The sequence below is a fragment of the Canis lupus genome, chromosome 28 (assembly GCF_011100685.1).
Source record: "Canis lupus familiaris isolate Mischka breed German Shepherd chromosome 28, alternate assembly UU_Cfam_GSD_1.0, whole genome shotgun sequence".
NCBI classification, from domain to species: Eukaryota; Metazoa; Chordata; class Mammalia; order Carnivora; family Canidae; genus Canis; species Canis lupus.
In genome coordinates, this window is record NC_049249.1 from 26,798,894 (window position 1) to 26,815,735 (window position 16,842).

General features: G+C 37.4%; 1 protein-coding gene across 1 annotated transcript in view; it reads left to right on the forward strand.

The window, feature by feature from the left end:
• Positions 1–16,842, forward strand: part of ATRNL1 (attractin like 1) — a 786,695-nt gene that overhangs the window by 683,444 nt on the left and 86,409 nt on the right. The gene's annotated exons all lie outside the window — the stretch shown is intronic.

Below are 16,842 nucleotides of genomic sequence, written 5' to 3' on the forward strand. Positions count from 1 at the left end.
GCAAGGGTTGTTTCAGATCTTTCTTTTCAATTCCCCTTAAGCAAAAAGTGTCAGAGATCTGGCAAGTTCTCAATAACAGTAACTGATGCTGAACTCACCTCTCTGCTTATTTTATCTCTTCTTGGTTTCCTAGCTAGCTTTGACCTTGCTCCTCACTTTTTTGATTTGTATCCAACCTGACACACAAACGGAAGCTCCATTACTTTATAGCCTATAAACTTAAGATATTCATGTAAAGGAGTTTTTCCCATATGAGGACAGAGGGTTTCCATCACTTTTAGTCTTGTCATTTATGGTACCTGATGATATCTTGTTGCAGGGGTTTCTACCCAAAGTTCATTTGTAGGTGTTTATTCAAAGAAATAAACATTCTTTGTACTTTCTCATATGATGACTGAATGCCTTGATCTTCTTTCAGAACCACCAAGGTAAATGTAAATGGTATGCAGTAAGTAGAATAGTTTGGCACTGGTCAGATAAGATGGATAATTATGGGTACTGTGCCCAGCTAATGGAAGTATTGTTTTAGGGCTGGGATGATTTCCAAAGCAAACACTTCCCTAATGAAAACAAGTCTGTGTGATACACACCAAGGTTCTTCTAGATCCTTGACAAGATGATGTACTGATGGGCAGAGTGAAGGCACCTGCCAATACTCTGTCCCTTTAACCTTTGAAATCTTTTTGACTGATCTGAAAGAACCAAATAGCAGTGTGGATCATTACCTCAGCTGTGTTCTATTACAGATGCATTATGATTACTAAGGATAAAGCGACCTTAGATGTGCATAGTGCTTTACTCTTTACGAAGTGCTTTCCTATTTTTCACATTTGATCCTCATGACAAGCCCGTGAGATCAGTATTATAACACTCACTTTGTAGATGAGGAAATTGAGGCATAGAAATCTATTTCTATACTCAAGGAATAAATAGGAAACTACTAGAGTATAGAGCAAAAAACACCAAAACAAAACAAAACAAAAAAAAAGCTTCTCGCTAACATTTCAGGTCATTTTCCCTGATGATCTGTAGCAGAGAGCTCATTTCTCTATAATCCATAGCCCTTGTCTTCACAAAGCCCAACACTGGAGGGAGTACTGAAAATGCCCATGGTATTGATACAGGTAGACAAAACCTTGAGTTAACTTACCATACTTTTTACAGAGCCTGTAGATTGAATATCTGTGTGCATAATTCAGAATGAGCTTTTTAAAAAAAAACTAATAAATGTTTTCTAGGTATTTTTATAGGATTAGGAATATTCTTTGAGTCTACTTCAAAATACAGTATTACCTGCTGTCTGCAGTCTACTTTGAAATGCATCAAAAACATGGTATTGATGGATGTATAGTAGGATGAATGGATGGACAGATATATTATAAAGCAAGTAAATGTTAATGGTATAATCCAGGTGGTGGGAATAATGTCATTAAAATTCTTTCCACTTTGCTGCACCTTTGAAATATTTTATAGTAAGATGTTGGGAAACAAACAGAAAACTCCTGACTTCACTGCAACCTAACAAACAAAATAAAATTAAAAAAACAGTGTTTGTAGAGAAAGATTTTCTGATGTTCACATCTCATTTTTCCCTAAACAAGGCAAATATTAACAACAATGTACAAATTAAAGGATTTATCTCTTTTACTCTTCATCAAGATACTTGGTATGTACACAGCCAATTAAAACTTAACATAGTCCCATCCACTGTTTGAGAGGAAATGCATTCCAGTGATCATTCAAGAACCATATTAGGGGATCCCTGGGTGGCGCAGCGGTTTGGCGCCTGCCTTTGGCCCAGGGCGCGATCCTGGAGACCGGGATCGAATCCCACATCAGGCTCCCGGTGCATGGAGCCTGCTTCTCCCTCTGCCTATGTCTCTGCCTCTCTCTCTCTCTCTCTCTCTGTGACTATCATAAATAAATAAAAAAAAAAAATTAAAAAAAAAAGAACCATATTAGCTCTTGGAAAGGAAATGTTGACATTGGTTATCTTCATTTCCAGAATTTGCTTTATCTCTTATTTTATAGGAAATGCATTTATGTGCCTGTGCTTATCGCAGTGCCCTACTACACATAGAATGCAGTTCATAAATACTTTTGATGATGATGGTGATAGAGGAGGAGCTCCATGGATAGACTCCTGACCCCATCATCACTATGAGAGGAACACAGTGCCAGGAACCTTCTCCTGGATCTTGGGTGATTTGTCTCCAGTTACTAGTATATCTATTCAATGACTAATTAGTATTATTTATTAGATTAAAAGTTCTCTTGCAGTACTTAGCATAGTCTCAAAATTTTTTATGAAGCCCTTTTTTGAAATGTAGCTTTCCAAATGTGGAGTGATGCTTTTCATAATACGCTCTTCATTACCATGAATAAAAGCCCTTAAGACAAGGATAAGTTCAGCCATAAAGAGAAGGCGGAAGCATCTGAGGAGCATGGTGGTTTTCTCTTTGAAACTGAATGTCAGCACTGACAAATCAATGATTCAGTGACACACAGGTGCTAGTTTTTTAGTCATCTCTTTTCAGCAGCAGCTAGTAACTCTTTTTTAATTTAAAGGATGACACTGTCTTTGGAGTTTATTCTCTTTCCATCAGATATTTTGGGAATTCTTAGCAAGTATTAAGGGTCTAAAATGTATGAAGTCCCTTCCATGGCTTTCATCTTAATAGAGGTCAAAAGAAAAACTGCAGATTCATCCTTCAGATTATCCCATGCACTAATCTTTTTTTTTTTTTAATGTAATGAGTTTAGGTGTTTGTAGCAATTCTCCCTCTAGGTGGCTTAGAAGAGTAAAAGCAAAAGATATTAAATAGGCTTTTTGGCATTCCTGGAGCTGGACTAATTAGGTTCCCAGCTCCCCCACCCAGTAAACCTGCTGCTTCATTTCTCTATTTTTGTGTGTGTGTGTGAGAGAGAAACTACTGCCAACCATGCCAGACTGTTTGGTTTAATGTAAGATCTCTGCTGTTGACATATGTACACTATACACCACTTTCTCTACTGACCTCAGAATTGTTGAAAAACTGACATCCCCATGAAAACAGGGCCCATCAAGTAATTGCTGCATGACACTAAACAACCAAGCATGTCTCCAATCACCTTGGACGGCAAGATCCCCAAGCGTTTTAGAGTCACATTAAGATGAAATGTGGACAAAGTAAATAGAGCCCTTGAAAAGCATAAATTGAAAATGATAATGATTGCTGTCACTTTGTGATGGAAGATTATGGATTTCATAGTTTATGGATTCTCACTAATAAGAAGCAAATTAACTCTTCTCAGTGGATTAAAAATCCCAGGGACCCAGATTTCCACTGCCAAAAAGGAGCTATGTGCTTCAACTAAAGGTAGAATTTTTCCCTGATCTTGCCTCATGTTTCATTGAGTCTAACATTACCAAAAAGAATACTATAGAAAGTCTAAGGTTTTGATTTTTTTCTTTAGGCTTACATGTTTTGTCAGGATAACTAGGTTATTTTGAAAAATCTAGTATATTGTATAATGTTTAAAATGATAGTCTACTCGTGGTGTCATGGATAATGATGACAAAAAGAAGAAACCTTGGTTTAATTAAATGAAAAAGAGGTGGGGAATAAAGGAACTAGTAATTCTGAGCATTGTCTCTGGCGCTTTCCATATTAGTCATTGGCTTTACCCTCTTCATGATTCTGAAAAGTAGCACCAGTGAAAGGTAGAAGGTCCTCTGCAATCCCAGAGATGGATTGGGAACAGACTCCAGGTCTGCAGTTTCTCAGTATAGTACTCTTTCCTCTGAAACCAGTTTTTAAAAATAATTCACATTTTCCAGAAGCTTTGGAGTTTTCCTATCTTTTAAGACTCTCTATTTTCCTTCCATAACTTTGATCTTCACACTTGTAGAAACACACCTGTTGATCTAATCTTAGCACTCTCTCTGTTAGAGGTGGCTAGAATAGGAAATAAAATTACTGAACCATATCAAGACTTCGTTATAAAAAATCTGGCATGGTAGTTATCTTTTAACTTCAAATCCAAATATTATTTACATCCACCATATGTATCTTCATAAAGAAGAAAGAAAAAAAAGGGGCATTTCATGGCAAAATAAACTATAAAATCAGGCAGAGAGACCAGGCAACAACAAAACACAGTCATCTGAAATTATTGTAATAAATATGACTCTATGTCAAAAATACACCTGCTATTAAAAAGGCCCACAGATCAAGAATAGGAAATAACTTTATCTTCTATCCAAAATATAGCTATATAGTGATTGTGAATCTTCATGTACTACCTTTATTCATTTGAGAAATATTTAAAAGTGTCTGCTATATGCCAGGCAGTGGATGGATGGTAGTGAACCAAAACAGAGTTGCTGTACCTATAGGGGTTATAGCCTATGTGGAGATAAACATGAAATAAGTAATCATGCAAATAAACCCATAGTTACAGATAGTGTTAGGTGTTATGGACACAGAGTAGACTATGAGAAAGTTGAAGTGAAACTGATACACAGTTACTAATGTGTATTATCATTCTAAGGAAGTAACAAAATGATAAACTCATTCAAAGGCTTTTTCTCAGTTCTCACCTGCCACCATGTCTCTGTCCTGCTTGACAGTTGAATAGTCCCCACCTGGCCTCTTCAACTTCTGGAAGCTCTCCTCTCTGGTGTGCCGTGACCTATCTGAGGCACCTACTTAGAGATGATGAACGTAGAGCAGTACCCTCTGTTCTTGATCTGCCTCATCTGCCTCTACATTCAGGTGGGGATCTCTGAGGTTTGATCCTTTGGCCAGCCTCTCATCCTTCTCCCCCTATCCCTTGAGGGTCATTCCCTCTCCACTCACAGGGGGGGCAAACTCCTGACTCTGGATCTCCAGCCACCACCGCTCACCTGTTGAGCACCAGCACTGGAACCTGGATTTGCTGCTCTTCGGGCTTGTCCCTCTTCCTTCACACCCTCCCTGTGACCATCACCGACTCCCCTACCATTCTTTGTAAAGTTCATTTCAGAGTGGCTCAAGTGTGAAATCCTGGAGTCGCTTGCCCCCTTTTCTCTTTCTCCCATTTTATGTCCAAATAATCACGAAGCTCTTTAGATCTTGCCCCCGGTGGCAGATAGAGCAGACATCATGTTTTTGACATTTTATCTCCAGTTTTTATCTGGGCACTGGCTGCTCTCACTGGACTTCTGCCAAAAGAGAGCACAGTTCTAATCATATCACTCTCTTCCTCATAAACCTTTGCTGGTGTTTTATTGCCTGTTGAAGTGAGTCCAGACATGTAGTCTGGGGTGTGAGGTTCTCCTCAACCTCTCTTCAGTCTTCCTTCAGGTTTGGTGTTCACCTACAGATCCCTACCCGCGCCTCCCTGCAGAGCCCCGCTGCTGAGCCTGCCCTCGGGCGGTTGTTTTAACCTCTTGGATCCTCACTTTTCTCACCTATAAGATAAGACAATGGCTACGTGGTATATTTTTATGATTGATGCCAGGCCTGTAATCCCACATGGATGTTTCTTCCTATGATTCCATGAGTGTGTGTGTTGTCTGGCATACTCACTGTTGCTCCTCATGCCTGAATGCCCTCTCCCTCCTACCTGTTTCCAAAGCCCAGTCCAAAAGCCAGTTCCTCTTCCATGAAGCCTCCTCCATATAAATGTGACCTCACTCTCCTTGAAATCCCAGAGGATTCACTGGCTCAATTCTTTACTGCTCCATCACATGTACCAGAGTCACTGTGTATTCTTCTGAACTTTCTTCCCAGATAGTAAGCTGTCTGAGAGCAGTGGCTGTGTCTTATTTTGTCTTCAAATCCCCAGCTGCTAACAAATTTTTGATACTTAGTAGTTGCTTGATAAATATTTAATTGATGAAAAAAATTATCCTTAAATGATAGAACTTCCTCACCAAAAAATATGTAGAAAATATGTAGATATAAGCTATACAAATGTAAAATTTACTAGTTATAATTTCACTTCAGGCCCATAATCTTTGATACACTGGATTGTCTGTATTTATGATTCATATAGGATTTAAGTTACATGTCTTGGGGACTAAAATCAAGCTCAACATTGTACCTTTGATGAAAGAAATTAAAATTTGGTTGCTTAGATTTAAGGTTCAAGGAAAATGAGAATATTAGGAGGAAATGACACAAACAATAAGACACTTTATATTTCCAATGTAGCATATACTTAAACCGTAAATTTATTCTGTTTTTTTTGTTTTTGTGATGTGAATGTTGATTTCTTTCTTGGACAATAATTTTTACAAAACCATGTTATTTCAGTTTGAAAGAGCACAACCAGGTTTGATCCTTTATGACAAGAAAAATAACTTTGAATCTACATATTAGTTATAGTCAGGGCAGGTAATCTCAAAAATGCATCTGACAAATAAAAAGTGTCAATTTGCTGTTGTATTTGTTATTAACACATATCATCTGCTGTAATTCTGCTCTGTGCTCATTACCATTCTTTGAATTGTCATTACCCTTTAAAGTATATATTATCACTTTGCTTTCACAGATAAGAAAAATAAACTCAGGGAGGGTAAGTCACTTAAGTCACTTTCCTATAACCACATGGTAAAGAAGTTATTGAGCCAGAATTTAAAACCAGAAAATCTCACACTATAATGCTCTTTCCAAATCTTTTTATCTCCCCCATGGGGATAGTGGGAAGTGGGGGGGGTTATGATCAGAGACCATTAGCTATGTGCTTTGTGGGATAGTGCAAGTTTTTTCCTTCCTTTCCCAGTGTCATGGCCATGGTCCTACCATTTGAGATTGTGATTTTTTTCTTTGTGCCATTGTTAATTGAGAGAAATTGATTAATGTGCAGAAGGAACGAAGAAGAAAATAAGAACAAGAAACATGAAGAATAGTGAACATGGCTAATTAAGCCTACTGTAGAAGTGACTGGTACAGCCTAAAAGTTAACTCAAATACTCTCAAGATAGAGCAATTAAAAACAAACCCACATGAAAAGCCAGAACTTATGGACATGAAAAATGAGACCCTCAGCACTGAAAGCATGGCCAGCACATTTTTCTTTTCTTTTTTTTCCTCCCCACCTGCCACCCTGTTCAGGTATTTCTAGAATTGGCTGGTCAATAATTATTTTGATCAAAGAGAGAAATAGGAAAAAGTAAGCAACTCAACAAATCAACTTACAAAGCCAAAGGGAAAAATCAAAATTTGTCTGGAATAAGTAAGCTGCCTTCAAAGCAACCAAACAACAAAATAAGAACTTTGCAGATATTAATAAAATGTAAAGCCTAAATCAGCCTGCCAGTATTTCTTATGATGGCTGACACCGTGGTCTCTATGTAAAACTTCCAATTAGTAAGATGTTTCACTTTTAATTGGTCATGAATTAAATAGTCCTGCTTTACATATATTTCGGGGGAATTTAGCAGAAGGCCACCTCCTGCCTTTAACAAGGAGAAATGGGTAATCCTGAATACCAGAGAATTTTAGAATTTTCGTAGCTTTAGAAAGGACTTCAAAACCATCTAACTCTATCCTGCATTTTACAAAACAAAAACAAAAAACCTTGAGAGCCAGAGACAGGGAGAGATTTGTCAAGCTCATAGCTCAGTGCAGACCAGAGCCAAGGTCTCTGGATCCCTTGTGGAGGGAGGGAATTTACCTCTACCTCATGTTTATTATGCCATGTTGTAAAACCTGGCAAGAAAAGACAACAGTAATAATCCCCTTGTTGCCAGAAGGGCAGTACTGCACACCTTCCCTCACCAGGCCCCAGAAATGGCAGACAGAAATGAATTCCCTAGGTCCGAAAAGGAAAATTAAATGGCTTGAGAAAATATGTCTGCTTACCAGCAAACTGATAAAATGTGGGTCAAGGGCCCTGGGAATTTCTTCTTTTCATATAAACATTTTTCTGGTGACCACTCCAAAGGGCCAGTGGTCCCTTAGCAAATTCATTGGGATGGAGTCTATTCAAGTTTTGATAAAAATTCCATGTTATACTGATAGCTGATTTAATCCCTATTATTTACTGTAAAATGGTGCCACAAAACCTACCAAAGGCATCTTTTAGTGTGACTATCCCTTCATTCTTAATGAAAGACCCAGTGGAGGCACAAGCACCAATGATCACAATGTTGTAACTCTGAAAAAGGTAAACATTGATTATAACAACACTACCACTTAAGGCCAGAGTTATCTCTCTCTAAGGACTTTTAGGGAAGGAATTAATGGTCCTCTGAAAAGTGAATAAGTTGTTTCCTCTTATCCACAGTATTACTTGCAAATGAGTGTAGCCCATGTAAGTTGAGTCTACATCCCTAACTAATGGGCAGCAAGTTCAGAGCAGTCATGCAGATAAAGCATTGGCAAAATTTAAGAAAGAGCTCATCCTCTTCTTTAAGAACATGACTCCAAAGGTGTAGTTTGAGGAGACCTAGTTGGTCCCTGGAATTTTCACTTAGAAGCATTGGAAGAATAAATGAATTCTTGCCTCATGAACCGGCTATCTGAATAATTTGAACTGAACCTTGAAGGCCCTAAAAGTCTGGATGCAGTGACCATACATTCAGTTCCATTTATTCAACAAGCCAGGCAAGGATCATCAAATCAATAACATGACTGTGCCATCTGCTTTCCCCCTGCTCACCATCATAATGAAAAATGACTCCTTAAGTGTTCTGTGAGGCAATTAGCTCTGAATGTAGAACCGTAATGGGGAGAGGCTGAGTCACATTTGTATTCAAAACTTTACTGGTAAAATGGAAAGGAAACTGTTGTCCATATTAATAGATACATAAAATGTATAAATGGGGTAATTTGGTATTACTCTATTTATGCGTAATATTATACAATTGCAGAAACACAGAGATAGGAAGGGCACTGAAATGACATCTGGCTCATCCAGCGGCTTGCAGCCACAGCTGGTGACCCTTTCCAGAATCATTTTGGACAGATAGACTGTTTCCAAAGACTTTTCCAAAAGGCATGCGCATACCTTCTGGGACTAATGCATTCTGTTATTTAACAGTCTTTAACTGCATTTTGATCCCATTTTCTTTTGTTTTCTCTCTCTTTTGTTTTTGTTCTCATCCCTCCAGAAATAGAGAACAGCTGATCATGTTCTTTAATCCATCACATTTTGTAATCACCTCCCAGCTCAGGTTCAACACATTGCTCCCAGTCTTTCTATCCATGCCTTGTAAAGCCTATGCCTTCCATCTTGGGTCACCTCATGGCTCTCAGAATGTTCTTCAACCTTCCCAAATGTCATCCTCTCAAGAGTCATGGAGTAGAAAGAGATTCTAGAGATAGTTCTGTCCCTTTGTTTGAAAGATGAGGAAACTGAAGTTCACCTGAACAGACTTCCTTAGTACCCACCGTTCTAGAGCCCAGGGGGCTCTCTCTGGCTTTAGTCTCATTATGCCTTAATGCTAACATCTCTCTTAAAACCAGCTGCTCTGCCCTGCTGGATACTTTCCCCCACAGTTCAGTAGGACTCCTCTGTTCCTTCCTGACCCTTCCTGCCATTCTGCATTTTGTATTTATACCTACTGTTTTTCTTGCACAGGAAAAGGGAACAGTTCATTTCAGTTAGTTTCTCTGATGTTTCAAGGTCATTTTTGAAGCTTAACCCCCTATTCTAAGCTTCTTTCTCATGCCCTATGCCCTATTTGTGTTATCTGCAAATATGGGATTTTAGGGAGATATGAAATACTTCACATTGCTGGATGCTAAAGTGATTTTTTAAGATACACTTTGATGTCATGGATACACCATACCCCTGTCCTGTGCATGTACAAGTCCTTCTGCCTGAACTATCCTCCAAAATATACCAACGCACACCTCCCCTTCCAACAGGAAAATGTCGCTCCAAGGGTCACCACCTCTGTGAAACCTGTTTCCATCCTCAGTCCACTCCTTTGTGTTTTTATTTATTACTCTAACATTTTTATTATAGTGTCTCCATTTTACCCAGACAAGCTAAGGGCAGGGCTTTCCCCCTTATTTATCATTATATCTCCAGGGGCTAAATGGTGCCAAGAACATAATAGAAACTCAGTACATGTGCTTAATTATTTTACTCCTTTCTTTTACTCATCTATCCTTGTTGGTGCTAACTTCCCAGAGTCCAGCTCTTAAGCTTACTGCAAATTTTCAACTGCATTTTGCCCGTGTACTTATTATAGATGCCTTACTATGAATTAATTCTATATATATCTCTGGTTTTGTTATTATTATTTTTTATTTCTCTGGTCTTAAAATGAAAACACCCTCCCTAATCTCTGGCCTAAGGCTTGTCTTCTGAAATAGGATCAAAAACTTTACTGAGGTTAAATCACTTGATTCTTCATTGCTGACTAAGACTATTGTTCCAGCCGCATTCTGAAGGACTATTTGTTTCAAGTCATGTTAGTCATTTTGCAATATGTGGTTTATTTCTCCTTACATTTAACAGGTTTCTTTGTGTCTTTTAATATATTTTTTCATAGATAAAAATCTCACTTTGATGATTTGGTCATTCACAAGATCATTGACCATTTCTACGACCATTCTTTTTTCTTTTCTTAAAAATGAGTGCTTCATAGGCTCCTCTTCATTCTGGGTGCTTTAAGCAGGATCAGAGTCCCCACTCCTTTCCTTGGTGGCTTAGGAGTGAGTCACCAGACTCTGCTTCTGTTGCTTGACCATCCTTTTACAGTCTGCTCTGATTCTTGCTTAGCTATGTGGCTTCTATTCCTTTGTTGTGGGTTTTTAGATCACAGCTATTCTTTAAGACAGATTTTTCAAACACTTTGAAAAATCTTTGAGTTTCTCTATTTTAATATTTGTTACTAGCTTTTTCTCTCACATGTAAAAACAAGTCAATATTTTTAAACTTGTCTTATGCTTAGTGCATTACAGATTATGTTCTATTTCCCTTTATATCTCCAGAGGTCAATTTAGTTTTTGCATTAATGGTTTTCACTTTCCTCAATTCTTCAGAATCATCCTGGTATCCTAATCTTCTTAGATGACGTAAAGTCTTGTCAGGACACTCCATCTCATTTTAGCTCTTTGTATAGCTCTTTTCTTTCCATCTGAGGTTTTACCTCAACTTCCTTTTTCACCTGCATTACAAGGACTTTTAAGATTACAAGTATTCTCACCTATCATGTTGGTGAAAATTAAAAGTATGACAACACATTGCTGGTGAAAATGCAGACTGGCACAGCCCTATTGGAAAGGAGTTGGCAATAAATAACTAACAAAACTACACTTCACTCTTTTGACCCAGCAATTCCACTCATAGGAATATACCCTAAAATATACTTCCAGCAATTACATGGGCATTCATTTCAGCATTGTTTTTAATCACATACTATTGGGAACAACTTAAATGAGAATACATAGGAAAGTAATAAAATACATTATAATACATCCACAAATAGAGTACAATGCATCTTTAAAGAAAAGATGAAGAAGATGTCAATAAACTGGTATGAAATTATTTCCAGGATGTATTATTAAGTGAGAGGGGCACTTGGTGGCTCAGTTGGCTAGGCATCTGCCTTCTGCTCAGGTCATGATCCCAGGGTCCTGGGATGGAGTCCCATGTCAGGCTCCCTGCTCAGCAGGGAGTCTACTTCTCCCTCTCCCTCTGCACTCTACACCCCCCCACTTGTACTCTCTCACACACACACACTCTCTCTCTCTCTCTCTCTCTCTCTCAAATAGATGAAATCTTTTAAAATATTGTTAAGTGAGAAATAAAGTGCAGAAGAGTATCAAGAGTATGCTATCTTTCATATATATTTCATATATATGTATATATTTCATATATTTCAAGAAATAAGGAAAATTTTTAAAATATACAGATATCCAGTCAATTTTGTGGAAGATTACAAAACCATAAAACAAAAACTAATGAGATTGGTTACCTACAGGGAGTGGGGTGGAAATAGAATTTGAAAATGGAGGAATAGGAGAGTGGGGGGTATAGGAGTGAGGAATGAGGAGGGAGTGACACTTCTCTAAGTACCTTTTTATATACTGCTAGAAACATTGTAGTGTTTCACATACTCAAAACAAAGAAAATCAGCATGTGGGCAACCCAAAATGAAAGAAAACCATAAAAAATGAGCCTAAGGGTATTTCAAATGGTAACATACTGGCACTGAGGGGATAGTAAAGAAAAGAACAGCCTTAGTAACTTGGGGAAATAATATTGTGACTGCACACTGTAAGGCTAAAAGCACACAGAACTATAAGCAAACATTGTACTATAGTTAGTACATTCGTTTCTTTGGAAATGGTGGAGGGGGTGGGCATGGGTTTGCAATGCTGACAGGATGTCTATGCCACTATTAAACAAACAAGTTAAATACATTGTGGATAATGAGAGCTGGGTTTCTCACTCACTGTCAGAGAAAATAAGATACACCTATGGGGAAAATGAGAGGAGTAGAATGAGTTCTATGGTTCCAGATTGGAATTAGAAGCATCAGCAAGAGCTTATTCACATACCTGTAGGTATATGTAGAAATTCAGATTTGTGTATGTGGTTTGGTGTATGTATGAATGTTTCTTAGCTGTGTCCCCTGAGAGCCTGGAAACAAGGATAACCTTGGTAGCAATGAACACTCTTATTCACATCTCTGGATCTCCTAACAATATCATCCAATAAAAGGAACCAGAGCTTTTGGGAGGAATGGTTGACTCCAGAGCCAGGAAGGGAAAATGCAAGATGAGCTTGGGAGGTCTTATGGCTCCAGAGTTTAAGAGTAAGTGTTCAAAACATTATGAAGACATGTTGGGAAGACAAAGGAACCCACCTGAGGGAACAGCCATCCACCAAACCTCAAACAACCTGAGCAATAGAATAAATACATACACTATTAAATTATGACTCAAGGAATACATTAAATGTCCGTGAGTCCATACTAACATAGATACAAAATTTAATAAATTAATTTGTAGCAGAGAAAAGATGGCTCTTCCTTACAGTAGAATTCTAGTCAATGGATATATAAAGAATAAGGGAGATAGGAAAGTTATCTTAGACAAATACCACAGTGGTAATTACAACAGGCAAGAACAATTGACAGAGTCTAAAATAAATGGGAGAAAATATAATGTAAAACAGCACATTCGCAAAGCCTCAAAGTATCTTCCCACAAGACATTTATTAATTACAAAGGGGGAAGTAATAAGTTTGTAGTAGAAAAATATAGCAGACATGGCCTTATCCAAATGATCAGGGTTATAATACCAGCAATAATAAAACATAAAGAAATCATACACTCCCTGATATTTGCTCTAAAAGACCAAAACCTCACTTCTGTTCTTAAATGCTAAGTCTAATGCAATTATGAGGCAAGATCAGAACAAATCCAAATTGAGGAACAGTCTGCAAAACAAACTGACAAAAAGTCTTCAAAAGTGTCAAGGTCATGAAAGACAAAGGATGGGACTAAAGAATTAACACTAATTAGAGACTAATAACATCTGCATGCAATTAGATCCTGATTTAAATCCTGGAGCAGAAATAAAACATCAGTGGGAAAACTGGTGAAATTCAAGTAAGTCCTATAGATGATTCAATAGTACTAGATTGTTCTGGTTTTGATAATTATATTGTGATTGTATAAAATTGTACCAGGGGAAGCCAGGTAAAGGGCAAGTGAGAACTCTACTCCTTTTTAACTTTTCTGTTAAGTTTAAAATTATTTCAATGTGACTGGTTAGTAAAACATATTTTAGGATTCTTCTGCATATGGGTCATATTTTAAAAATCAACCTATAGATTATGGGCTGTATGAGGCGCTACTCGTGCAGTTTGGAATATCTGTCCTTGAGACTTTCAGTTTGGGGCTCAAATTTTGAAAGCACTGTTTTGTCTGTCCATGGTCTCTCCCAATCAGCAACCATGTAGGCTTTCTGTGTCTTGGTTTCAGCTGCTCAGGGGACTGGCTGTCACAGTCTTTAAAACTATTCTGCAGGATTTCCAAAGTGAATCTTCTATATACCACATAGTTTATATTAAGGCAAACCATCCCAAACATGCATCCAAATTTGGTGAAAATCTATCTAGCCATTATTACGTGATATGTTTACTTATAAATAAAAACATATACCTTAACTCATAATAACTAAATAACAACATAAGATAAAGCCACAATTTACTGAGCACCTGCCATGTATAGCCACTCTCCCAAGTGCTTTATGTATATTAAACCATTTAATTCTCTTACTATAACCCCTGGGAGAAATTTTCTCTGTTTTACAGCTAAAGAAACCATGCTTCAGAAAGGTTGTTTTACCTGCCAAAAATGTTTTACTTGCTGAAGATTTTACAGTAAGCAAGTTCGAGAGCTGGTTTTAAAGCCTGGTCTATGTGACCCATATGCTGGGCTGTCCTACTGTTGAAGTCTCTGAGGTCACATCTGCCAGGCCACTTGTTCATATATTAATGATGTTGAAAATGAGCAAATCTTATGAAGGCCTGATGCTATCCTCTTGAATTTCCCCCGTGATTCTTGAACTACATGTTCATTTTTATTTTGTTTGTTAGTTTGCTATAGTTTGTAGATTTTTTTTTCTAATTCTGCCTTCCATCTTTAAATCATTTTCATTGGGTACCTCAGAAAGTGTAGGACTTATAATGCAACATGAAAAGCAAGACTAATAAAAGCTTAAAACAAGATGATATACATTTGCTTTATCATATTTTTTAAGACAGAAAGAAGAGGGAGGGGCAGAGAGAGAGAGAGAGAATCTTAAGCAGACTCCACCTCCAGCACAGAGCCTGATATGGATGGAGCTCCATCTCAAGACTCTGAGAACATGACCTGAGCTGAAATCAGGAGTCAGATACTTAACCTACTGAGCCACCCAGGCACCCCATTTTTACCATATTTTTTGTTAAAGTTTTGAAAATGTTTAAAGAAATTAGTCATCCCAAGACCATGAAAAGTCTAAGAAGCTCTTTCTAATGAAAATATTCTTAAGTTATGTTGACCTGGACATGTCCTGCTGAACAGTTACGGCAGAGAGGAGGAGACTTATAATGCAAATATCATTTCTCTTGATTTTTCTCAATTTAGAAAATATATTCAGTAGGCTGTGCAAATGTCTGAAATGAGCAAAAATATACATACACACAACTACACACACACACAAACCCAAGCATACGATTTATTGGGCACTTAGTATAAGTCAGTTGCTGTAATAATATTTTTTATATTTTCTCGTTTAATTTTGTATTAATTCTATAAGTTGGAGCCTACTATTTGTACTTAGCAAGCAAAGAAAATTGAGGTTCAAAAACTTGAAATAACTGACAGACTCAGGATTTCAACCCATTTTTTTTTCCTGAATCTAAAATGTATGCATTTAATTCCTATACTCTATTTCCCACTTAGGAAAATATTAAAAACAGCATGGAAAAAATACAAAGGAAAAAAGGCACTTACATGAAATATGTTAAGCTTACATCTAATTTGCTCTATTTTGTTATTTGGAAAAAAAAAAACTAGAGCAAAAAGAAAGAAGGGATTTTAAAGTGTGTTTCAGAGATCAAACATTATTTTATCTTTTGTCCCAGAGCACTTCAGATTCAAACCCAAGGCTTCACTGCTGCTGATGCGCATCCGTCTCTGTGTCTCATAATTGGTAAATTTACATCATGTGTGTCACCAGCAGCTTAAGAAAGGCACAGATGTCAGTTTTGGAAATCCTGGGAATTTCAGGCTTCCTCAGACTAATTGGTACAATCGATAAAATGCTAATGAAAAGAAAATCTGAACTTTTACCATAGTAACTGAATTCTGACCACAAAGATTAATGTAACTGCCTTTCTGGAATCCCTATATTTTCACACAGTAAATATATATATAAACATATATGTAGTGTAATAAGTGGTTTAGGGATATAGGTGCTTGTATAAGTATATTTAACCTCCCAAGGTAACAGCCTTAAAGGGGTCAGGAACCAATTCAATATGTGTGTGTGTGTGTGTGTGTGTGTGTGTGTGTGTGTGTGTGTATTTATTTATTTATTTGCATGTATTTATATATATTTTTATATGTATTCCCTTTAGAAAATAAAAACTTACCTGTCTTAAACTGATCATGTAAAAATCACCAGAAATTTTCATTGCAAATAGTAGCTGTTTAATAAAACTGTTACATTTTCCTAGAATACAAGTATTCTATATGTCACCTGTTGGCTTTAGAGTCATCTTGGTAATGCCTCTAGGAATTTCAAGCAACTAACTAACTGCTTAAGTATTAATGTCTCTCTTAATGTCATATAATCAGAGGAAGCTTCCATTTGTTTACACCATCTTTAGTAGCAGAAGAATGGTACAAGACAAGGTCAGAGCCTGCTTACTGGAAACAGTAGCCTGCTAGGCTGTCTAGGATTCCTGGTATGATTTTTGCTCCCTGCACTGGCCTTCTTTCCTCTCTTTCAATCTCAGGATCATTAGCATAACAGGATCAGACAACTCGAGTTCATCTTGTTCAGCCCCCTGTCTTGTGCAGCCTCCATGTCATATTTTTAAACATATCCACAGAATGAGACTACACAGGTTCTCACTATAATAATTCCCAGATCTTAATTTCCTTTTAGTATTTGGAATGTGGCCACTGCATGATTGATTTTTATACAAACATACTAGAGCTTATACACTGAATTAGTTGCTGCCCCCTTCAAGGCTGTTACCTTGGAAGGTTAAATATACTTATTATACAAGTACATATATCCCTAAACCACTCATCACACTAAACATTATTTATCTGTCTGCCTCCCTAACTAGACTGTGAGCTTCTTTCTTTATCACAGTGTCCTCCATGTCCAGCATAGTGTGTGACACAAT